The sequence below is a fragment of the Rhincodon typus genome, chromosome 4 (assembly GCF_021869965.1).
Source record: "Rhincodon typus isolate 14 chromosome 4, sRhiTyp1.1, whole genome shotgun sequence".
Taxonomy (NCBI): Eukaryota; Metazoa; Chordata; class Chondrichthyes; order Orectolobiformes; family Rhincodontidae; genus Rhincodon; species Rhincodon typus.
In genome coordinates, this window is record NC_063335.1 from 69334734 (window position 1) to 69360109 (window position 25376).

The following is a 25376-nucleotide window of genomic DNA, read 5'->3' on the forward strand; positions in this document are numbered from 1 at the left end:
CCACAATTCTGCATGGCCCACCCAGTGCCATTTGCCTTCTGGGCAAAAGTGGAGGCAGAACACAGACAGCTAAAAAGCGAAGGAATCATCAAACCAGTCCAGTGTGCGGAAAGGACAGGACCGTTCATACCCACTGTGAAAACAGACAGGATGGTTTGCCTTTGTGGGAATTTTAAACAACTGGTAAACCACTCTTTAGAGCTGGATAAATACCTAATCCCTTGCTGTGCAAAGCTGCCAGGGGGCTGCCCTTCATGAAGCTGGGCATGAGCCATGCGTACTTGCAATTGCTATTAGATGAGGATTCCTAGAACTATGCTACAATTAATACCCATAAGGATTTCTGTAAATTTATGAGACTGCCATTTGGAGTATCATCAGCTTGTGCAATTTTCAGTGAACGATGGAGAACACTTTACAAGGTCTAACACAGATCTCCATTCATCTAGATGGCACACTAACAACAGGGAAGATCAATAAGGAGAATTTAGAGAAATTGGACATAGTCTTTAGATGTTTCTCCCAGGTGGGCATATGCATTAGAAGGGAAAAACGTGTGTTCCATGTACCCAAAGTAACCTACTTGGGCTACAGAGTCAACAACACTGGGTTACACCCAGTGGATAATGTGAGGCCATTTGTACTGGAGCTTAGGTCTTTCCTTGGGCTGGTGAAACATTACGGAGAGTTCATACATAATCTGGCCTCCATCCTGGCACCTTTACATCTACTCTTAAAAAAAAAGGATCAGCCTTGGAAATGATCACATAGCCAAGCCATAGCTTTCATCCTCTAAGTTTTTGACACACTATGATCCCAATGAAGATCCTGCACTTGGGTAATATTAGCTCAAAGGTGGCCCAATGGAGAGGAATGCCCAATAGAGACTGTATCTGGGACTTTGGTTAATGAGGAGAGTAAATACGCCCAGATAGAGAAGGAAGGTTTGGCGGTCATATTGAGAATGAGGAAGTTCCACCAATACCTGTATTTGTAAAAATTTGTAATAATACGGATCACAAACCCCTGCCAGGTCTACTTAAAGAGGACAAGACAGTGCTGCCCATAGCTTCAGGTCGAATTCAGTGGCGGGCTCGAATACCTAGTGCGTATAATTACAAGTTGCAACGACATGCAGTAGGCCAAGTAGCGAATGTGGACGCATTGAGTTGACTCCAGCTGGCAGATACACCACCAGTACCACCACTGAAAGACACAGTAATGGTTTTAAATTTTCCATACACCCTTTCAGTCACAGCTGACAATATCAGACTTTGGATGCAGAAAGATCCGGTCCTGGCAAAACTGGAACACCTGGTGGTGATGGGGAAACCAAAAGGATTGTCACTGCCAGAATTGAAAACCTTTTAGACCTGGAGAGACCAGATTACAGTAGAGGATGGCATATTATTATGGGGAGCATGAGTGATTGTCCTAAGCAAAGGTCGCCATGAAATACTGGCTGAACTCTACCAGGGTCATCCAGAAGTTTCCAAAATGAAGATGTTGGCGAGAGGTTATGTCTGGTGGCCGGGATTGGATGCAGACATTCCTGCATTGGTAGGGCAGTGTCCAGAGTGCCAACAAGGACAAAAATTACTGCCAGCAGCATCCCTGCATTTATATGAATGGCCATGTAAACCCTGGACTCAGTTACATGTTGACTATGCAGCTTCTTTCATAGGCCCAATTTTCTTGCCTTTGTGGATGCCCGCTCAAAGTTGAATGCATAGAGTACATTCATGAAACATGGGGATGATGCCATACATGGACTCCTGGAAGTGTTGGTCACAGATAACGTGCCATCGTTTACCAGCAAGGAATTTGAATATTTCCTGAAGTCAAATGGCATTTAACATACTAGGACAGCTCCATACTATCCATCATCCAATGGTGTGGCAGAAAGTGCAGTGCAAACTTTGAAAGCAGGCTTAAAGAAACAGCCCACAGCTTCACTAGATACAAAACTGGCCCAGTTTCTATTTGACTATAGGACCACGCCTCATGAAATTATAGGGATAGCTCCACAGAGTTGCTGATCGGGAAAAGACTCTGTATCAGGTTAAATGTGATCTTCCTGGACCTGGGGAAGGGGCGGTGCAGGGGAGTGGCATCAGGAATGCCAGTGCCAGACACAAGACTCCGCTACATGAGACAGTTTACTTCAGGGGATGAAGTTTGGTATTGGAACCACGGGAATATCCCTGCACAGGCAAGAGGTGTGGTTGACGTGAGGTCAGGATAAGGTTTGAGTAGGTGTGACAGTCCTGAACAAGCATATGAAAGCTGCAAACTCACAGACAGGGCAGGAACAAAACATGTCCAACTCCTCTGAACAGTCGGAAAGGTTGACGGAACCCATGGGTTCTCCCTCTCCATCAAGTATTGAAGAGACCACAGAATCTGAGATGAACACAGCAAATGTCACCACCTTAACGCCTTTGCTGCCTGAAGAAGAGAATGAATTTCTTCTGAGATGATCCGGGCGCAAGAGGCCAGCTACCGTGTGGTACACACTGCCCATATCCAAGGCAGAGTCAGAGGGACATGACATGGTGCTAAAACACCCCAGCAGGAGCTCCAAGAAAAAGAACAGGCCTACGCCTTCTGTCTCGGGGGTCGGTAGTGGGGATGTAGTAATTGTAACGAGCCAGGTGGACATTGTCAATTATGAGTCCAAATTAGGGAATCCTGGCTGACAGGTAAGAACAGGACTGTCAGACATCCTGACGCTCTGAGAGCTGGCTCTAAGGAATCTGGATCAGTTCAAGGACTTTCCACACGCAAATAAAGGGTGACTTGGTGACGGGATACTGGCCTCTGCGAGTTATTTCACATGGCTTGCAATCAAAAGAAGCAACAAATATATCTTATTGATATTGCTCTATGTAAGACCCCTGAGGCTTTTTTTTTGCATTAGTAAAACAACATTTTTCTCTTCGGATTTCAACTCATGCTGACAACAAAAGCTGGTGCGTAATGAAGTGTCAGAAGAATGTCTTGAATAACTAGCATTCACAAGCCTTAGAATTAGAATTAGATTTTATTGTCACGTACATTCAATTATAGGAATACATGAGTACAGTGAAAAGTGTACAAAGTTGCCATTCTCCAGCACCATCTTGGTTACAAAACCAGAATCTGTAACCTGAAGCTGTAACAAATTGCTGTTAGCTTCTATTTCTGCTCCCTCTTTCCTGTTCTGGAATACTTGAAATCTCTGAACCTCTATTTCTCTTTCCTTCAATCTCATTCTTTGTGGTTACCTCTAATTGTGCTAGTAATTTCTTGCATAGAACCTTCTCAATCTTACATCTATCCTTTTTGGCTGTGATCATGCACTGCACTAACGCTCTTCACATAGGCTTCTCAACCACGTAACTCTCCAGTTGTTTCAGTTTGAGAAAGGTACTGTGCACCTGACACGTGAAGCATAAATTTCCTGTGGTCTTCCAAATCCTGCTGTTGAGGCCAGATGCCAAAATGTTTTATGAACTTTATCATTGATGCCTCATTTGGTCAATTAGTGACTAGATAGTGTTCCTAGTTCTGGTCCAGAAGGTCTGTGTTCTACCTGCCATGGATATGTGTCATAACTGGTCCAAACATGCTAATTAAAGGTAATATAAGAGCTCTTGATGCTGAAGGCCTAATAGCAGACTGTCTAGTTTGAAAGCATTAGCAAATGCCTTGGCTACAGAAGTGAGACAGAAGGAGCCCAAATTTGAATTCAGACAGAAAGTCTGTAACCCGGCTGAAGTGCTGCTCACTATCTCCCACCTATGTCTTCTCCCACCTTGTCTGTTGCTGCGAGGTCACCTCCAGATGTCTAAAGTATCCCTCATGGCCTGTAAGAACCTGGAGGTTGACTGTAACACTCCAGTTCACCTCTTTGCTCTCATCATTCAACTTTAGGAAAATGGCCTGGGGATGCAGGATGAAACTGAGAACTGGCATACAAGTTGCACACCCAATCACCCCTGTGCCTGACCCCTTCTGAAGTGAAAAACCCTATAATATGTCCCAGTTCAATTTCTGAACAGCCAACTTTAGGGAAGGTAATGACTGAAGTACTAGATAGGGCCTCAGCTTTCCAAGTTTAAAAAAAGACAACATCAGGGTTTGTATGTTAACACTGATATCCAATGAGTGCTGTTAAAAATTGCACAAAAGTTTTCTAGGTTTAAGACTGTGCCGACCTTAATTGTGACCTCCAGGATTGATAAATATGCTAACTAACCAGAAAAATGGCCAACAAAAGAAATTCAATATTTGTTCAGCTACAATCTGACATATCACCCGGCTTTCTGATCTGGAGAGGAGGCAGTAGGTGAAAAAGAATTGACGCCCAAATTTTGAGGTAAATATAATCAGAATGCACTCTGGTAGCAATTGCTGCTAAAGAGTACATCAAACAGTAACTTCCAATGACCATGTATAAGTAGTTAATTGCAGAATCAGAATTGGTGTATAAGTTACACTCTTTCTCCAGAAGGTTTGTTGTATTAGTGTCTCATTGAGACTCAGCATTGAAATAGATAGAAGCATGTGAAGGTACTGAACTTACAATGACAATTGTATTTATGTACCTCTAATATGAGAAATTCCTCACAGACATATTATAAGGCAAAATATGATACCAAGCCAAATATTCGGTCACAGGACCATAAACTTGGTCAAGAAGTATTCTTTAAGGAGTGTCTTGAGGGAAGAAAGAAAGGTAGAAATGCAGAGAGATTTAGATATCTTGCAATCAACCTTTTCAGTAATTAGGGAGACAATTTCAGAGCTTATGACTTTGCCAACTTAAGGTGCAGGCACTAACAACTGAGTGTTTAAAATCAGGGATATTCAAAAGGCCAGAACTGAAGGTGTCTTGGATATCTTTGTGGGTTGTGAGCTGGGAGTAGATTCCAGAGTCAGGAGGAATGAGGTTGTGGAGGTATTTGAAAATATGGATGAGAATTTTATGATCAAGATGTTTATTAACTGGGAACCACTGTTTGGTTGAAAATTCATCTCAGAGTCAAATACGACACCAGATTGTGAACAACCTCGTTTCCTATCTTACAGTGGTCTGAGTGATGTAGACTATTGTGAGATTTGTAACAGAATCGGACAAGAGAGCTCCATCTCAATGCCGGGAACATCTCTTTCCACCATTTATGCTTTTGACAAGTGGTGTGGCAGGTTTCTCATAAGATAATAGAAAGTTATCAATGAAGACACATTATTGCTTGTTAAGTATCTTGTTATTGGCCCAAATCACCTCAGTAATAGTTAGCTTTCTACTTTGTCATTGGTGAGCTCACTGCAGACTCGGCATTGATAGCAGCTCTGATGTTAGCACTGGTTCAAAGGGGTACACTCTTGCATTTGTTCAGGAAGGTTGTGGACTCTGATACTTCAATTGATTTCAAGATGGCAGCAGTGTCAGCAAGCTGGGCCAAGTGGCAAGTGATGCCGCCAGAATGTGGCAACTTCGATGTTGGTGGGTCCAGTGCAGGCAGTGTCGGTGAGCCTGACACCACCTCATGGCGGGAAGGGTGATCTGGACATTTTCTTTTCCTTTGCTTTGGTTTCTTTAATTTCAGCTCTGGTTTCTAATTCTAACTATTGTATTCTAAGATGGCGTGGAGAGTGGCGACTCTGTACACTTTTCACTGCACTCCTATATCCTTGTACTCAGGTACATGTGACAATAAAATCTGAGATAACCTAATCTAGTCTAGTCTAATCCAATCTAATCTAATCTAACAAACTCAACGTCGAGATGTAAATCACAGTGGGTTCCTGGTGAAATCAGCTCACCACTTAATCCGAAGGACTTCCATATTGGACACCAGGCATGTTCCATGATCACACTAAACCCATACCTATGGCACTTTTATGATGCCAGCCTCTAAGAACCCTGATGGCACATCGCAGTCACTTACAGGATGCTTTTGCACTTCAATGCTGCTCCTCAGGCTGTGCTGACAACTATAATTGTAATGCTGTGCAAAGACATTGTGTATTTATGGCACGTACACTGACAATGTGCTGGACCAGGCTGCATCTAGCATTATGCATGATGGCTGTGATGTGTACCCTGCCTTTAACAGAGTTCAGCTTCAAAGACTCCATGCATACAATATTGCAACTCTGTAAGGCATTTAGTTTGCTGTGGGCCTGCATTAAGCACTCACAGAAATCAGTTGGCTTGTTGTAATGTCTGCTTCTAGCTTGTAATATTTTTAAATTTTCTTCTAAATAAACTAATCCAAGGAGTTAATCAATTCCAAACAAGTGTCTAATCAGACAATAATTATTTACATGACAATGGAATGAGAGAGAGAAAAGTCAGCAAAAAAATCTACAATTTCGAGTATTTTCATAGTGTGACACAATGACAACTGACAATTGAACTTGCAGGAACAATGGCAAAAACTTATTTTGACAGTACCTCAGGAAGTGTACATTTGGAGTATTTAATCTTTTGCACAACAAGACCATAAGAAATAGGAACTGGAGTAGGCTATATGGTCCCTTATCTTTCTTTGTCATTTATGAATGATCTTCAACCTTAACTCTGTTTTCCTTTCGGACGCAAACTTCCTCATTTGCTTCAAAACTCTACTGACCTCAGTCTTGAATATATTTAATTACAACTAAATAACATGCACCTTCAAAACCACATGGTTTCACAATGAAAATAAATACTTTTGAAGTTTGATGACTGGAAAATGGCAGCCAGCTTGTAAATAGCAATAAGATTGAAAACCAGATAAACTGTTTTTGAACTGTTGCTGGAGGGGCAGAAAAAGAAGTCAAGATGTTGAGGAACTTTCCAGTTCTTCTTTGTGATGTGGAATCTGTTGTACCTAATCAAGATGACAGATGAAACATTGGCTAAATGTTTCTGAAATAACTCCACCAAGGCCAGTATCCCGTCACCAAGTCACCCTTTATTCACACGTGCAGAGTCCTTGACACTGATTCAGCTTCCTCAGAGCCACCTCTCAGAGTAGGCAAGATGTCTGACACTCCTGTTGGTGTCAGTCAGCCAAGGCTCCCTGATTGGCGACATCTGCCACGCACATTTCAGATTCTGAGGCCTCATTAATGCTTGACAAAGATGGACAACCTCTGGGTTCCGGAACAGTGGGAAAGGCTGTCGAGCAGCCGGACACGTTTTGCTCGCACATCGTTTGCAGCTTTCATATGGTCTAGAACTAGAGTTGTTCAGGACCGTCGCACCTACCCAAACTTTATAAGTCCCTGGACCTGACCTCACATTGACCATGCCTCTTTCCTATGCACGGCCATTCCCATGGTTCTTATAACAAATTTTGTCCCCAGAAGTAAAGTGTCTCTCTCACTTCGTGGCATTTTGTGTCTGGCATAGATGCCTGATGCCGTTTTGCCCTCCCCGCAGGTCCGAGAAGATCAAATTTAACCTGTTGCGGAGTCTTCTCCCCATTGGCAACTTTGCTGGAGTTTTCCCTGTAGTTGCATCTGGTCTAATTTTACAACAGTGATGTTGTGGTCCTTACAAAGACAAAGTCCACAAACAAATGGAGTGGAGGAAATACACCACCAGAGCTCATAAACAGGTCATCAGAATTGGGAGAAAGATGTGTTCTAAAGCTTTCAATCTTTCTGGAACAGCGACTAACTGTCTAATTACCATTGATAAAACGCTTGTGAAGTGGCTTCAAATATTTTACCGCATTAAAAACCCAATATAACCACAAATTGTTGATGCAGTTGAATATGTTGAAGTCTATTTGAAATGCTTACTTGACAATTATGTGCGTGTTAGAGATGTTGTCGTCTCATCTAATACATTGGAAAGAGTACAGCTGCAAATGATAATGTTACTGGATTTATATTCAGGAGTTTGGACTAATGCTATGGAAATATTAGTTCAAAAATCACCAAGTGCCAAATAGGGTAATTAAAATTGAAATTAAATTAAATTAATTACTAAATTTAGGATAAAATACAATATGAGGTGTGAATTGGCTATGATGGTTTGGGAAATGTTACTGAAAGGAATGACACTGGATAGGCAATGGCAAACATTCAGAGAGGGAGTGGGTAAACTACAAAAATTGTTTATTTCTGTCTGGCACAAGAGTGCAAAGAGAACTGTGGCAAAACCATGGTTTATGAGTGAAGTTAGAGATAGTATTAATGCAAGAAAGAGGCATATAAATTGGCAAGAGAAAAACAATAGACCTGTGGACAGGGAACAATTAGAAGTCATAAAGATGAGCCAACGGATTGATTAAGAGGGGGAGAACAGATTGTGAAAGTAAGCTTGCAAGGAACATAAGATCTGACTGTAAAGGTTTCTTAGGTATATAAAGAGATAATGATTGGTGAAAACTAACATAGGTCCCTTATAGTCAGAAATGGGAAGATTATAATGGGGAACAAAGAAATGACAAACTAAATTCATGCTTCTCTTCTGTCTTCACAAAGGAGGGCAAAAATAAAATACCAGAAATAATGGGAAACATGGGGTTTGGTGAAAGGCAGGAACTGAAGCAAATCTGTATTAGTATAGAAATGGTGTTGGATAAATTGATGGGATCGAAGATGGATAAATCCCCAGCCTGATAATCTACATCTCAGAGTACTCAACGAAGTGGCTCTAGAAATAGCTGATACATTAGTGGTCAGCTTCCAGGATTGTCTGGGCTCTGGAACAGTTCATGTTGTTTGGAAGATAGCTAATGTAACCCCATATTTAAAAAGGGAGGCAAAGAGAAAACTAGAAATTACAGACCAGTGAGTCTGGCATCAGTTGTGGGGAATATGCCAGAATCCATTATCAAGGATCTTATAGCAGAGCACTTGGAAAACAGTGGTAGAATCAGACATAATCAGCACGGATTTACAAAAGGGAAATCATGCTTGACAAATCAAGAATGTAACTAGTTGAGTTGGTCAGGGGGAGCCTGTGGAAGAGGTTTACTTTGATTTTCAGAAGGCTGTCAACAAAACCCAACATAAGACATTAATGTGTAAAATTAAAGTGCATGGGCTTGAGGGTAGTGTATTAAGATGGATAGAAAATTGGTTAGCAGATAGGGAACTAAGAGTAGGAATAAATGTCTTTGAATGGCATGCAGTGACTTAGTGGGATACCATAGGGATCAGTCCTGGGACGCCAGATATTCACAATGTAGATTAATGAGTTAGATGAGGGAACAAAATGATATCTCAAAATTTGCAGATGACACAAAGCTGGGTGGAAGGGCGAGTTGTGAGGAGGATGCAGAGATGTAGAAATGTGATTTGGACAGCTGTGTGAGTAAGCAAATGCACAGCAGATGCCCTATAATGTGGATAAATGTGAGGTTATCCACTTTGGTAGCAAAAATAGGAAGGCAGATTACTACTTGAATGGCTATAAATTGAGAGAGGAGAATATTTAAACAGACCTGGGTGTCTTCATGCACCAATTGCTGAAAGTAAGTGCACAGGTGCAGCAAGCAGTATGTTGGTCTTCAGGGTAAGAGGATTTGAGTAAGGAACAAGGAAGCATTTCTACAATTATACAAGGCATTGGCAAGACCACACATGCAATCCTGTATGCAGTTTTGGCCTCCTTATCTGAGGGAGGAAGTTCTTGCTACAGAGGGATGCAGTGAACGTTTACCAGATTGATTCCTTGGATAGCATAACCGATGTGCGAGAAGAGATTGAGTCAGTCCTGCCATGCAAGGAATTGTATTCACTGGAGTTTATAAGAATGGTGAGTTGGGGACAGGGGTGGGATCTCAGAAACCTGTAAGATTCTAATAGGACTAGATATGTGGCATGCAGGAAAGATGTTCGGATGGTGGAAGAGTCCAGAACCAGGGGTCATATTTAAGGATAAAGGGCAAACCTTACAGGAATGAGTTGAAGAGAAAATTTTTAACCCACAAAACGCTGAGTCTGTGGAATTCACTGCCACTGAAAGTGGTTGAAGCCAAAACATTATGTGTGTTTTCAAGAGGAGGTAGATATAACTCTTGTGGCTAAAGGTATCAAGGAATATGGGAAGATGGTAGGATTAGGGCTTTGAGCTTGATGATCAGCCATGATCATATTAAATGGTGGAGCAGGCTCAAGATAGTGAATAGCCCACTCCTGCTCTTATCTTCCATGTTTCTGTGTAAATGGTGGTGTCATTAATAATAATCATGAAACAACTAAATTATCATCAAAAAAACCCATCTGGTTCACTAACATATTGAAGGGGAGGAAACCTGCTGACATTACCTGGTCTAGTCTACTTGTGAGAACAGATCCACAGCAGATTTACTCTTAACTTTCCTCTGAATGTTAACCTGGAAGAATCAAATGGTCTTGTGAAAGTGAAATCATGTTTAAACAATTTATTGTAATTTGTTGAACAAGTAACATGTGCTGACGATAAAGGAGAGCCAATGGGTGCATTGTACTTAGATTTGTAGAAATCGTTGACAATGTGTCACATTAAAGGTTTTTCAATAAAGCTGGCGCTTGATAGAGGGGAATAACATTTAAGCATGGATAGAAGGTTAGCAAGATGGTACAAAACAGACAGTATGCATTGATCGGTCTTTCTTAATTGTTATAATGTGCTGAATGGAGTCCCACAGGAGTCTTTGCTGGGGCCTCAGCTTTTTATAATTTATATCTTTGACTCAGATAAGAGAAGCAAGGGCATAATAGCTAAATTTAGAGATGGCAGAAAGATAGGGAGCAAAGTATGTTGTGAAGAGGACATAAGGATGTGGAGATGGATATAGATAGGTTGATTGAATAGGCACAAGTCTGGAAAATTGGGCATAATGTGAAGTTGTTCACTTTCTAATGATGAATAGAAGAAAGATTATTAATGAAATGGAGAATGACTGCAAAATTCTGAGGTGTAGATGTATTTAGGTACTCGACTGCTTGAGTCACAAAATGTTAACAAATTAGGTACAGCAAGTAATTAAGAAGGCTAATGGGATGATATCCTTTATCATGACAGGAATAAAAGATATAAATCAGAATGCTATGCTTCAGTTATACAGGGCATTGTTGAGACCACATATTGAATACTATGTGCAGATTTGGTTTCTTATTTAAGGAAGGATATAAATGCTTTGCAGACAGTTCAGAGGAGTTATACTAGATTGATACCTGGAATGGATTATTTTATGAGAAAAGATTGAATAGGCTTGTTTCCATTGGAAATGAGAAGAATAAGGGATGACTTCACTGAAACGTATAAGATCCTGACTGGTGTCCATAAGGTGGACGTGGAGAGCACGTTTCTTCTTGTGAGTCCAGAACTAGGAGGTATTATTTAATTGAGTTGCCACTTCATGACAGAAATGAGAATTTTATTTCTCGAGGGATTGAGGCAGTGTAGGTGGGGTCAAGAATATTTTTAAGGCAGAAGTAGATAGATTCTTGTTAGAAAAGGGTGTTAATGAGAATGTGGAATTCGAAACATAAACAGATTGGCAATGATCTTGTTAAATGGTGGAGGAGATTCGAAAGACCATGTGGTGTGCTCCTACCCCAATTTTGTATGTTCATATTAATAAGTTATACTAATATCAACTGCCTTTCAGATGGCTCCAGTGAGCACTTGTATCATATTAGTAGTAGATGGGTACAATAGTTGCATAGTATGCTAGCAGTGGCAGACTCCTGAAATCTTCACACGTACAAAAGCCACAGCCATACAAGGATGGTAGAGCAGGCTCAAGGAGCCAAATGGCCTATTTTTGCACTTAATTAACACCTACAATATGTCTTTCCTCTTGAACTTCAAGTAATGCAATAGTTTCCCCAGCTGCTAAGAGGAATAGTTAAGCAGTATCACAATATAGATGTTCATTCTGGCCAGAAAAGGTCCATCACAGCTCAAAAAAGCTGATGCCTGAACTGGGGGAAAATCAGTTGGTGCCAGCAACTTGAAGGCTTGTTCATCATGGCTTAGCAAGAAATTCAGTTCAAGGGCAATCATGGATAGACAATAAATACTGGCCTTACAAGTGATGCTCACATCCTAAGAATATAAATGTCTAGCACCTAGTTGAAGCAGTCAGACCAAAGAAGCCGGTCTGTCCTCTGATAGCAGGGAATTTTTTCTTAACTGTATCTACTGTTCTAATGCCACCATAGCCTCCTGTTGCAGGTTTCTGCTGCACTTTTGCTGTAATGATACAGAAGTAGTTCAGGAGAAATTCCAGGCTAAAACTTATGTCACAATTACTTTTCTGAATGGAAAGTATAATTGAATGTTATTATTTATCACAAAGGGAATACAATACGAAAGTAACGATGTTATGCCTCAATTATATGGACATTGGTGAAACTGCATCTGAAGCATCGTGCATGGTACTGGTCACCTTATTTAAGGAAGGACATAAAGGCATTGGAGACAGTTCACAGAAGGTTTGCTAGCCTAATACCTAGAATGAGCAGGTGATCTTATGAATAAAGGTTGCACAGGCTAGGCTCATATTTGATGGACTTTAGAAGAGTAAAAGGTGACTTGATTGAAACATATGGATATGGATAGGAACTTTCCACTTATAGGAGAATCTAGAACTAGCATTCACTGTTTAAATAAATGAGGGTTCATCCATTCCAAACAGATTAGGTAAGTTTTTTTTCTGAGAAAGTGATGAGTCTTTGCAACTATCTCCATGAAAAGTTGGTGAAAGCACAGTTCTTGAATATTTTTAAGGCAGAGTAGATAGATTCTTGTTAAGCAAAGGATTTAAAGATTATTGGGATTTGTGGTTACAATCAGCTCATCCATCACGGAGCAAACGAGAGAGTGAATGGGCTATTCCTGCTCCTGATTAGTACGGTTGTATGTTTGGATGTCAGTTAAGTCAGTCGTTTGGACAAATGGTTTGTGATGCAAAGTGTTAAATTCTGTACCGGCTGAGGTCACCATGAAGGTCCTCCTTTCTCAACCGTGTGCCTTGCCGTAGCTATGGTGACTCTCAGGTTAAAGTCACTATTCGTTGCTTCTCTTTTAACAAGAGAGAAGACAATGGTCCTGTGGGACTTTGATGCCATTCACTTTGCATGCTATCCATAATCTGCAGATAATTCTGTTTTTGCCTGCTTGTCAAGTATTATTTGCAAAATTCAATCATCTATTCTTAAATTCACCATTCTTTAATCAGCAACTTAATTAGGACTGACCTGATAATGAATTATAAAGCAAAAGAACACTCGCCATGGCTGCCAGGTGTTGCCTTTAATTGTGGGTAATAGATATAAATCTAGACTGCAACTTGACTTCTCTCCAGCTAGAATTTAATTCTACTAAGAAATTCTAATTACATCAAATACTTTAAATAAAACAACTGTTATTAACTGGTTATTCTTCATTTGTATCTGTAACTAATTTCTTGATCCCTTATAAATGAGAGGAATACCATATGCAAAGATTTGTTGTAGGCAAAAAGCTTGTCATCTGCCTGAAATATGAAATTCAAAACTGTATAATTTTCAGGTTATCAACTGTGTTTAAGCATTTTTGACAAAATAGCTGAGGCATGCCTTCGGTCTAGCCTGCCTCTACAGCCAACAGCCTTTGCATCTTTCTTGGGTCATCCACCATGACTCCCAGTAGCCCTAGTTCCCTGGAATGAAAACCCGAAGTTCTGGGGCACTTTCCCACAGGTTGATTTGTGGAAACGTGAAACATCTTGAATTTGCTGTCCTGCACCAGGAGTGAGAATTTAAATCTTTTGACTCTAGTACACAGCCACAATATCACATCTTAAAAATATCACATATCTATATATTCAAACATTGAGTGATTCAAATACACTCAGTGTTATATTAGAAATGCTGATTAACCAATATGTTCGATTTACCAAATCAATGCATTTTACTGCTACTATAATAACCAATTCCATTTACTAGCCATATTGAAAAAAAGCTTCCACAAGCACAAAACAACCAGACAAACAAATTACTCTTACACTTTCCAGTCTGGGAACCTGAAATCATTGACAATTCAAGAATGAGCTAGTTAAATAAATGGTTTCATGGATAACATAAAGAAGGCAAAAAATTAATAAATTCAACCGGGGTCACTAAAATGACCTATCGTAATTGTTGTTTAATATAGGTCCGTCACCCCAATCCACAGCATACATGCATGTTCTTCTTCCTTGGGCATTGGATACAAGCTGAAAATTTCATTAGACCCTTGGTGATTGGGATTTTCTGATCATGTGGCCAAATTCTATATCTTTTTAAAAGAAATGTGTGTCTTGGAATTATGCCCTCCCCTTGCATAAACACATTATTTAGAGTATAATCTTTCACGCAGTCTCATATGAAAGTTGAGAGTATTTACAACTGACTGCAAAATAAATGTAAGATAAGAAATGGCACTGCTTTATAAAACATAAGTTTTTAATTAAAAGTAAAAGCTGTTTCGATATTTTTTCGTGTATGGAGAAAGGGACTGATGTTTGCAGCAGAGACAGATGGCGATGATTGTTTTGTGCTTAGTGCTGACCTTGGACATTGCAGCCAAAATCAGTCAGCCAGACCTTTACACTGATGAACAGCCATCTGTTCAAGATGCTGATTATTAGAAACTAGTAGAAAAGTTCCTGGTGCTTTATGACAGAAATGGTAGTTTCAACAAAAAATGTAACTCACAAGGGGAAGGGGAAGGGGAGATGGCAGAACATTTAAAAAAAAATCATTTGACAAGTTGAGATAAAGGATGGATTTAGGAAAGGAAGAGGGAAGAATAAATAATTAATTGCATCCTAAGAAAATACCATGAATCTATTGTGGGAGGTTAAGCAAATGAACTTACTGTGCTAACAACTGCAAGTAAGATTTTTCAGAAAGAAAGAATAAAGTGTGACAACTATTATACTATCTCCAAGGCTTTGTTTCTTTCAATAATTCTAAAATGTCTACCATTTTACCTTGACTCATTGACACTGCTTTAATAAACTAGTTGAAATACACAGATGAGGAAACTGAGTATCATACCTTAAATCACAAATATTTTAAATCACAAATTGTAGATGCAACAGTTATAAATTTCCCCAAATTCTTTTAATTTGTGGATTGGATTTAATTTGTGGATTAGGAAATAACAAATATCAACCACTCCAATTTTTAAAAATGGAATTTACAAACATATCAGTTCATCAAAATCAATAAAGATGTTGCTCAAATGACATCATTTGTCTTTTTCACACATAAACATTTTGAAATGTCAATTTTGCACCAAGCTGAAGTAAGAATCAGTGGCTAAAGGATCACAAGAAGCTGGCATCAACTGTAGCAAAATCGATGTCACAAATACAAAAGCAAAAAAATTATGGATGCTGGAAGTCTGAAATAAAAACAGATATATAATGGTATATAATGGTAGCTGAGAGCGTTAAAAGAATTGGGAAAGTTGAATTGCAGCAACCGTGAGTCAGCCAGCCTAACAAATGTTCTGAAGAAGTCATATTGGACTTGAAATGTTAATTCTGTTACTCTCTCCACATATGCTGCCAGAGCTGCTGAGTTCTCCAGCATTTTCTGTTTTTGTTACATGCTCCAAAAACCCTGACTCAGTAAGTGAAGGTAAGTGTGCACTTCTTATTCTCCATTCTTAGGGTTACATTCCAAGGAATGACATTTTATGAAAATTCCACAGGCAGGAGAAAATGTCAATGAAACTATGCCACTTGTTTAAAAAAAAAACTGAAAAAAAATTAGGTCATTTGCAACAGCTCTTGTATTCCTGGCAGTAATTCTTCACAGCTGTTATCAAAACACTTGCATGGAAGTGATGGTCTTGCCACATCTCTCTCTCTATTGCAGAGTTTGGGTTTGGGCACAGACTAGGCCATCGTTATCAAGTCTATTAGTCTGGATTGTACTAGTTCAGAAGCAGATGGAATATTTAAAGCCCGATTTGCCATCAATAAGTGGATATAGTCTTTCCACAAATTTGAAGTTGCTGACATTGATTCCATCTTTTCCATTCATTTGCCCTAAAATAGAAGAGTTAAAATTGCCAAGTTAGTGAATTAAATGTGTATGACAAAAAGAAAATGCTGAAAATACAAAACAGATCATCAAGCATTTGTAAAAAGAAAAGATAGGTTATCATGTTGAGTGTGTACCCTTCTGTTCTCATAAAGGGTGTACACCTAAAATGTTATAAACCTGTCTTTTAACTTTATAGTCTTTTTAAAAAAAAACTTTATACATATGCTGACTGGCGTGCTTTGTATTTCAGATTTTCATCAATTGTAGGTTGATTTTACTAGCTTATAACTAAAGATGGGGCACCATTAACAATGGCATTATTGCTAACATTCAAACCTAATTAAAAAAAAGAGTTGAGCCAAACATGTTTTGCTGAGGAGTTTTTCACAGGAGTTGCAACAAAATAAAGTTATAACTTCTTATCTCCTCTAAGGAGTCAATATTTGTAGTTGAGAACATTTTATGTCACAATGATCAGGTGTGTGATAAAAGTGAAGCATTTTAACCAAATTTATCTTAAAGTTAAATCAAAATAAAGTATGCTATAAGTACCCAGCAGGTCTGGCAGCATCCGTGGAGATAGAAAACAAAGATTTACATTTATATAGTACTTTTGATAACCATTAGATGGGCTTAAAATAACTTATAGCCAATTAAGTATTTTTGTAGTCACTGCTATAATGTAGGAAACGTAATAACTGATTTGAGCACGAACAACAGCAAACAGTAAAATGGTGTTAATAAGAGGAGGTGTTGCCTAGTAGAGCATATACCTCTACCACTATGTGTTAACTCAACATAGTTATAAATACACATTTTCCTTGAGTCTTTGCTCTGTCTTGTCGATGCTTTGTAACTACAAAGCTGAGAAAAATGTTTTTATTAATACCGTCCATCTCATTAAAGAGGCTTCAGTCTAATCCATATTCAATAGCCTGCTCTGAAAATCTGCTCACATTTTGGCTATTTTGAAATTCCACCACCATAGCTGAGACAATCCACAGCAGTCTAAGTAAATCAAACTATAATACGCAAAATAAAAGAAAAAGTCAATTTGCTCTATCTCCTAATGTTAATGGATCCTTTTAAATATTCTAGGATCCAATTCTGTATTTTTACCAAAAACCAATCAGTGTTGCCTCGAGCCAAATCTATGTGTATCATCTCTTTTCTATAGTTTTTGTAATATATTACTTATGGATAACCACAGCAACAGGACCAAAAAAAAATTCCTGCCCACATTGAATGGCAGAGGTAGGGCTGCTTGGTGCTTCAAAAATCAGCCTTTTTGGCGATCTTGCTTGAAAGACAAATATTAGCCAAGAGACTGGGCATAACTCCCCTGTTTAGCACCTGGGATCTCTCTTCAGCATTTCATCCAAGAGGCAGCGCGTCCAACAATGCAACACTACTCTTTCTGAACTGAAAGATTACTTAAAATGCAACACTAACTGCTTTTCTCCAACTACATATACTGTCTGGCCCGTTGACTATTTACTGTACATTACATTTTTCCTTAGGATTCCCAACACCTGGGATATTTTGCTGTTATTTTAACTTAACATTGGCTACATTAATTTTGCCATACTAAAATTAAAAATCAAACCACAATTTAAATACAAATACATGTTTTATAATTTGCATGGATATTAAGTGCAACTTAAACTATCATTTAAGTGTCTTAGGCCTAGTTATTGGTATGAGTGGTTGGCAGCATTTACTTGCTTGTGCCTTTATACATCAATAAATTTGATCTGAAATCTATGGTGGCAATGCTGTTCATCTGACCAGAATTTCTGAAAAGGAGACAGACCAGACAATTCACACAATCAATGAAGAAAGGATAGAAAATGTAGATAAATGCAATTCTGGAACAATAGCTTCAATTTATCTATTGTACTGTTTTTTCCAAAATGAGTCAGTACACTTCAAATTTACAAATACAATGTATAATCTAGCAGATCTTCCATGGCACTACTCAATGATAGAGGAATAGAAGTAAATCCAATCTGGACTCCAGATACTTGATCTCAACCACCTATGTGCAGCACCAAAGGTGATCAATCAAACGGTAGAAAATGCAGCTGTAGTTGTTCAAATTGCCAATGACAGATATTCTTCGATTTACTGATGTCACATGCATTGACATACAGTGAAAGGTGTTGTTCTGCATGCTTATAAAGGCAGATCATACCACACAAAGTGCATCAGCGTAGCAGAACATGGTGTTACAGATGCAGAGACAGGTCAAACCTGAGAGGTCCATTCAAAATTCTGATAACAGTGGGGAAGAAGCAGTTCTTGCATCCGTTCATGCATTCAAACTTATATATCTTCTGCCTGATGGAAGAGGTTGGAAGAGTATATAATCAGGTTGGGAGGTGTCTTTGATTATGTTGGTTGCTTTCCTGAGGCAGTGGGAAGTATAGATGGAGTCAATGGATACAAGGCTGATTCGTGTGATCGACTGGGCTATGTTCATGACTCACTGTAGTTTTTTGCGGTCTTGGGAACAGCAGTTGTCAAACTATGATATGATGCATCCAGATGGAATGCTTTCTATGGTGCATCTATAAAAATTGGTAAGAGTCCTTGCGGATATGCTGATTTTCCTTAGCCTCCTGAGGAAGTAGAGACATTGTTATGCTTTCTTGGCCACTGCATCGACATGGGTGGCCCAGGACAAATTGTTGGTAATCATCAATCCCAGGAACTTGATGCTCTCAACCATCTCCATCTCAGCACCATTGATGCAGACAGGGGCATTCCCTCCATTCTGCTTCCTGAAGTCAACCAGCTCGTTCATTTTGCTGACATTGATGGATTGTTATCTTTATACCATGCCACTAAGCACTCAACCTCTTTCTCATATTCTATCGCGTCATTGTTTGAGATCCGCCCTACAATGGTGGTGTCATCAGCAAACTTGTAAATGGAGTTAGGGCAGAATTTGGCCACAGAATCTTGTGAGTATAATGAGTTTAGTAGGGGGCTAAGTATGCAGCCTTGTGGGGCATTGATGTTGAGGATTATGGCAGAGGAGGGGTTGTCACCTATTCTTACTGATTGCGGTCTAAGAGGTCAGGAAGTCAAGAATCCAGCTAAAGAGGGGGGAGCCGAGACCTAGGTCTCAGAGTTTAGAGATGAGTTTGTTTGAAATTATGATGTTGAAGGTGGAACTGTAGTCAATAAGCAGGAGCCTTACTTACATATCCTTGTTACACAAATGTTCCAGGAAAGAGTGTAGGGCCACAGAGATAGCATCTGCTTGGACCTGTTGCGCCAGTAGGTGAATTGCAAAGGATCAAGCCAGTTTGGTGGACTGGAGTTGATGTGAGCCATGACTAACCTCTCAAAGCACTTCATAATTATGGAAGTCAGAGCCACCAGCCAGTAGTCATTGAGGCAGGCTGCATAATTTTGCTTTAGCACTGGGACGATGGTGTCTTCTTGAAGCAGGTGGGGACTTCAGATCATGGCAAGGAGAAGTTAAAGATGTCTGCAAATACTCCCGCCAGCAGGTCCGCACAGGATTTCAGTGCATGACTGGGGACTCCATCCAGGCCAGTTTATTTCCATGGGTTCACTCTTAAGAAGGCCGATCTAACTTCTGCAGCGGTGACCATGGGTACAAGTGCATCGAGGCTGTTGAGATAGGTGACATCATTTCACTGACCTGTTCAAAGCGAGTGTAGAATGCATTGAGCTTGTTGGATAAGGATGTACTGTTGCCTGCAATTCTGTTTCACTTAGCTTTGTAGCCTGTGATGTCATGTAAGCCTTGCCACAAACAATGGGTGGCATGCTGTTGGTCTGGGTCTCAGGCTTAGTTTGGTATTGCCTCTTGGCATCTCTGATGGCCTTTTGAAGGTCATACCTGGATTTCCTGTACAGGTCAGGGTTGCCCAATTGTACACCTCAGACCTGGATTTCAGTAAAGAGCGGATCTTGTGGTTCATCCATGGTTTTCGATTAGGCAACATTCGGACCAACTTCTTCAGCACACACTTTTCCACACTTACTAATGAAGTCTGTAACGGTAGTGGCATGCTCGTTTAGGTTGTCTGCTGAGTTCTTGAATATGGACCAGTCCATCGACTCTAATCAGTCCCATAGAAACTCTTCTGTTGCCTCAGACTGATACTGCATTGAATACTGTGATCTCATGCTTCAAATTCTGCTAGTATGCCAGGGGGAGAAGCACAGCATTCTGATCTGATTTTCCAAACTGTGGATAGGTTGGCAACTTTGGTTGTTTTGCAATAGTCAAGGATGTTCGGACCTCTGGTGGGACAAGAGACATGTTGATGATATTTTGGTAGGACATTCTTGAGGCTGGCCTGGTTGAAGTCACTGACTATGACGAACAAGGCCTTAGGGCATGTAATGTTTGTAATGTTATAAAAGGCTAGAGATTAATAATAGACAACATGGGAGAAAAAACAATATGTCCAACTATTTTCAATTTAAAAATTTGGGAATTACTTTGAGGGGAATTCAGAAATCATTTTGTTAACAAGATTCAGAATTAAAATGGATTCCATCCATTTCATAAGCATATGTTATCAAACAATGGATAAGAAAAATATGACTGATTCACATCCAATCCTTCGGCTTGGATGGACCTCATACATTTGTGATATTTTTCCTGGAACTCCATGCTTGAATCCCTTCAATCAGATTTCTGCCCCTGGCATAGTACTGAAATAGCTCTTGTCAAAGTCACAAATTGCATTCTGCGTAACTGTGAGAGACGTCAACTTCCACTCCTTGTTTTTCTTGACTTCATCCGTTTGTGATCACATATCCCCTGCCAACGCTTCCCTACTGTGGCTGATTAAGGGGACTGTACCCACGTAATACCATTCTCAACCATGCCAAAGAATCACCATCAAAGGCTTACGAATGTAAAGGCATGCAAATTGGGAGTTGGAGTAGGCCACTCTGCTTCTCAAGCAATGACCTGCTCCGCTATTCAATAATAGTTGAATAAAACAAAGAACTGCAGATGTTGGAGATCTGAAACAAACAAAAGAAAATCAAAAACAGAAATTGCTGGAGAAACTCAGCAGGTCTAGCAACTTTTGTGGAGAGAAAACAGAGCTAATGTTTTAAGTTGTGTGACCCTTCAGAACATTATTCAGAAACATTAATACTGTTTTCTTTCTATAAATGCTGTCAGGTCAATAATTGATCTGAATACTCCACATTCCCAGCTACCTTGAAAATTGTTCAAACCTTTGCTTATCAGGAATTTACTTTAAAAAATTTCACGGATTTTGTTCCACTGTCTTTTGAGGAACAGTGTTGCAAAGACTCACAACCTTCTGTCAGACAATATTCCTGTTATAATTGCTTCTCTTAACCTGCCAAACACTATCCCTGGCCCTCTCCTATTTTATACCCACATACTGCCCTTTGGTGACGCAATCAAAAGATACGTCAGTTTCCATATAGAGTTGATGACACCCAACTCGACTGCACCACTGCCTTTCCTGACCCTTCCACTTATCTAAATTGTCAGACTGCATATATGATATTCTATTCTGATGAGGCAGAAATTTACTCCATTCATAGTGGGAACACTGAAGCCACTGTTGATAGATTCTGTCACAAATTGTACTCCCTTATCACTGATTCTGTCTCTTCCACTGGCTACTGTTTGAGGCTGAACTAGACTGCTCACAATCTCTGTGTTATATTTAATCCTGAGATGAGATTATCTGCAGTTACTTAGACTACCTATTTCCCACTATGCAACATCACTCATGCCTGTCCATAACTCAAATCTTATGTTACTGAAACTCTTATCAATGTTACTTTGTTACTTTTAGACCAATGAGGTGAAGCTTTGCAGCGAAGTAGATCAAGAACTGTGTTGGGACAATGATGCAGCCTGCTTGACACCAACCATAACAGGGAATGGGTCTTGAGCTGCCTGCACAAGATCCTGCAAATCGGCTGGGAAGAAAGATGAACTGACACTGGCATCCTCAGCCAGGCCAACATACCCAGCATCGAGGCACTGACCACCCTTGAACGGCTATGATGGGCTGGGCATGTCGCTCACATGACTGACACGAGACTCCCCAAGCAGGTGCTCTACTCCCAGCTTCGAAAAGGCAGGCGAGCCCCAGGTGGACAGAGGAAGTGCGGTGATACCTTCAAGGCGTCACTGGTGAAGTACGGCATTGCCACAGACATCTCGGAATCACTGGCCCAAGACCATCCAAAATGGAGAGGAGCATCCAGAACGGTGGCGAGCACCCGAAGACTTGGCATCAGGTCTGATGAAAACAGTCAAAGGGGCACGTTGCCATATCAACACCACACCCAACCTTTCCCATGATCACCTTTTGCCCCAAGTGTAATAGAGCCTGCAGAAGCCACATCGGTTTATACAGCCACCTACGGACTCATCCTGACAGTGGAAGAGAGTTATCCTCATCTGCGGAGGACCGCCAAATGAATGAATGACTTCTAAACTTGACTATTCTAATGCATTCCTAGACAGACACTCACAATTCACGCTTCATGAAATCATCCCAGGTTCTGGTGCCCATGTCCTAATTTGCACCAAATGCATTTCACATTTTGCACCTATGCTTGCCGACCTACATTGACTCCTGGATCAACAATACTATTTTAAAAATTTCAATTCTTTTTTCAAATCCTTCCATGGTCTGGTACCTCCCTATTTTTGTAATCTCCTCAAAGCTCACAACTCTGAGATATTTGTGTTCTCCTAGTTGTCGCCTGTTGAGCATTCCTAATTTTAATTGATCAACCACTGGTGGCCCTGTTTTTAGTTCCCTAGGTCCAAAGCTTCCCTACATCTGTACCTCTCCACCTACTTATCTCATTTTCATTCCTTAAAAACTTGAATATTAAATTAAAGGAATAGTTGGCTAGGCATTTCAAACTGGAACATATGCATTTTAGCATTGGGGAAATTCACAATTTATAGCATAGCCAATCTGATTTGCAGCTATAACCAGAAGTTCTAAATATCGTGTTGCTTCTATGGTCGGGACAAAAGACAGAACAGAACAAGTAGCTAGTAGAAGTTCTTAAATAACCAAAATACATTGATTAACACATTGTAGATCTACAATACTGGATTTAAATAATGCCCCACCTTATTTTGAACGTGAGTTGGAATCTCAATGTTTCCTGACAAATTAAATAGACACTATAAATAATAATTTAGTGTTCTGTATGTTTGTATATTAGGCAATTTTGGCTGGTTAAATTCCAACAGTACAACTGTTTAGTTCTGCCAAGTTGTAACTCATTGAATGGATTTTGGCAAGTGAGTTGTATCCAAGTAGGGAAGAGCGCATGCACTCTGGATGACATTGACAAAAACTGACCTGTGTGGTTTTCTTAGTAATTTGGTTTGGAGGTTCTTGAACATGGTGATATGCTTCCATATGTCATCTGATCTATTTTAACTTTTTTAATAAATGTTAAAAAAAACTTAATGACAATCTGTTAGTTTTTAATGATAATAAAGAATTAATTGACTCTTCATTAACTTTAAAAATATCATTGGTACTTCAAGCAGAGTTTTGCATATATGCTTATATTGGCAGACTTCACATTCTACTTTTCCTAAATATAAACTCACTAGCATGAGCTAGAATCATGCTGAAGCAGATGCCGTATCGAAAAGGTAATCATAGTCAATAGCATTGTTAGAGAACTTACTTGCTAATTTCACTGCAAACTTACCTACTTATTTTACAAAACCTTAAAAAAACAATAATTGTATCCAGCCAGTGTTTAAACATGGGGTAAGTCAGACATAACGCATTGTATTTTGAGCATCAAAAATGACCACCATCACATACAATGGCATAAAATGAACAATATACCCCAACAGCCCACATGCTAATTTCTAATCTCTACAGATAAATTTTCTAGTCTCTAAAGTCTGCAGCACTATTAAGAGATCTACACCTCATAAATGTTACAGTGATATTCAAGCGATTCATAAAGTTAACTGCACTCCAATACTGTATTGTAACCTTACATCCCACATATGTGGATCTGAAAAAGATGCGTATTTTTCAATGTATACTTCTTTGTATTCAATCAGATCTAAACAGGCCCATAGTTGTTTTCCGACTGCAATGCTTTCACAAATGGGGGTGGGGAAACTCTGGAATGCACAGAAGTCTTTTGACACTGCAGCCATTTCACATCTAAAATAAAGATAATTTACACTCCAATGATATGTTAAAGACATTTGAATTTTAAATTTTAAAAACTCAAAGGAATGAAAGCGTTGACCTCTTTCTCCCATTGTCCTTTTCCTGGGAAGACACTCCCTCGGTTGTCAGTGTAACTCTGAAGCTTGCTCATCTATCACTCACTATGGTCTCACATTCTCATTTGCTTGTCTCAATATTTCTTTGGCAACTTCATGGCATTCTTTAACCCTCGACCGAAGAACATCAATTAAACTCGTATTGAGGAAAGTTTCAGCTTCCAATCTGGCAACTGCTCTGTTACTGTATTTCAACCTGATCTCTTTGCACTTCACTGGGTCTGTTCTTTGAGCTTTATACAATATGCTCAGAGCTTTCCAGTTTTACCTAATGATTCAGTCCACAGCATCAATTAATCTATCTGCTTTCAGAATTGCTTTGTAAATATGAATATATTTATTTCCTATATTTCATCACATGATTGTGACAAAATTAAAATTCAAAGCTTGATAATTCACTTCTGCAGAAGTTGAAGTCCAATGTTACTATTTCTTGAGTATCCTTCACAAATCCAATATGCAATTTTACAATCCAACATCCGCACACAACACTAAACTCTTGGGAACATACAGCTAATATCGAAGATTATTTTTTGCCTGAAAAATTTGTGTGTTTATAAAGGCAAATAATGTGGGGCCTGCTGAATAGACAATCACTTCTGGGTGCCAGGTGTTATTGGGTCAGACACAAACAGCCCGATTCAGAGAATAGCTGCCTCTACTTCAACCAACAATCAATTTATCTCCCAACTTCTGGACATTGCTACTCTAATTTTAAATTTTCCGTTTGAGTTATGTTTCTGTCCTAAGATTGCTATTTTATACTAAATTATGCTAACTCTTTGTACTGGTGGCTACCAGGAATTACAACAAAACAACTAAAATTCATTTCATTAGTGGTTGTATTGAATTAGATACAATGTTGAATAATGTTTAAGACATCATAAATTTGTTTCTATCTTTAACTGCCTGGATTTAAAACTTTTTTTTATCTCTGCTGTATTCCTTAGTTTTTGTGATGCAAAGAGATGATAGTGAAATAGTCTTAAGTGACATGAGAAAATGTGTTATTTTGTGTGGCAACATACAAGCAAGATAT

General features: G+C 39.4%; 1 protein-coding gene across 1 annotated transcript in view; it reads right to left on the bottom strand.

Moving 5' to 3' along the window:
- Positions 1–25376, bottom strand: part of LOC109911668 (ASXL transcriptional regulator 3) — a 269254-nt gene that overhangs the window by 243277 nt on the left and 601 nt on the right. The window lies entirely within an intron of this gene.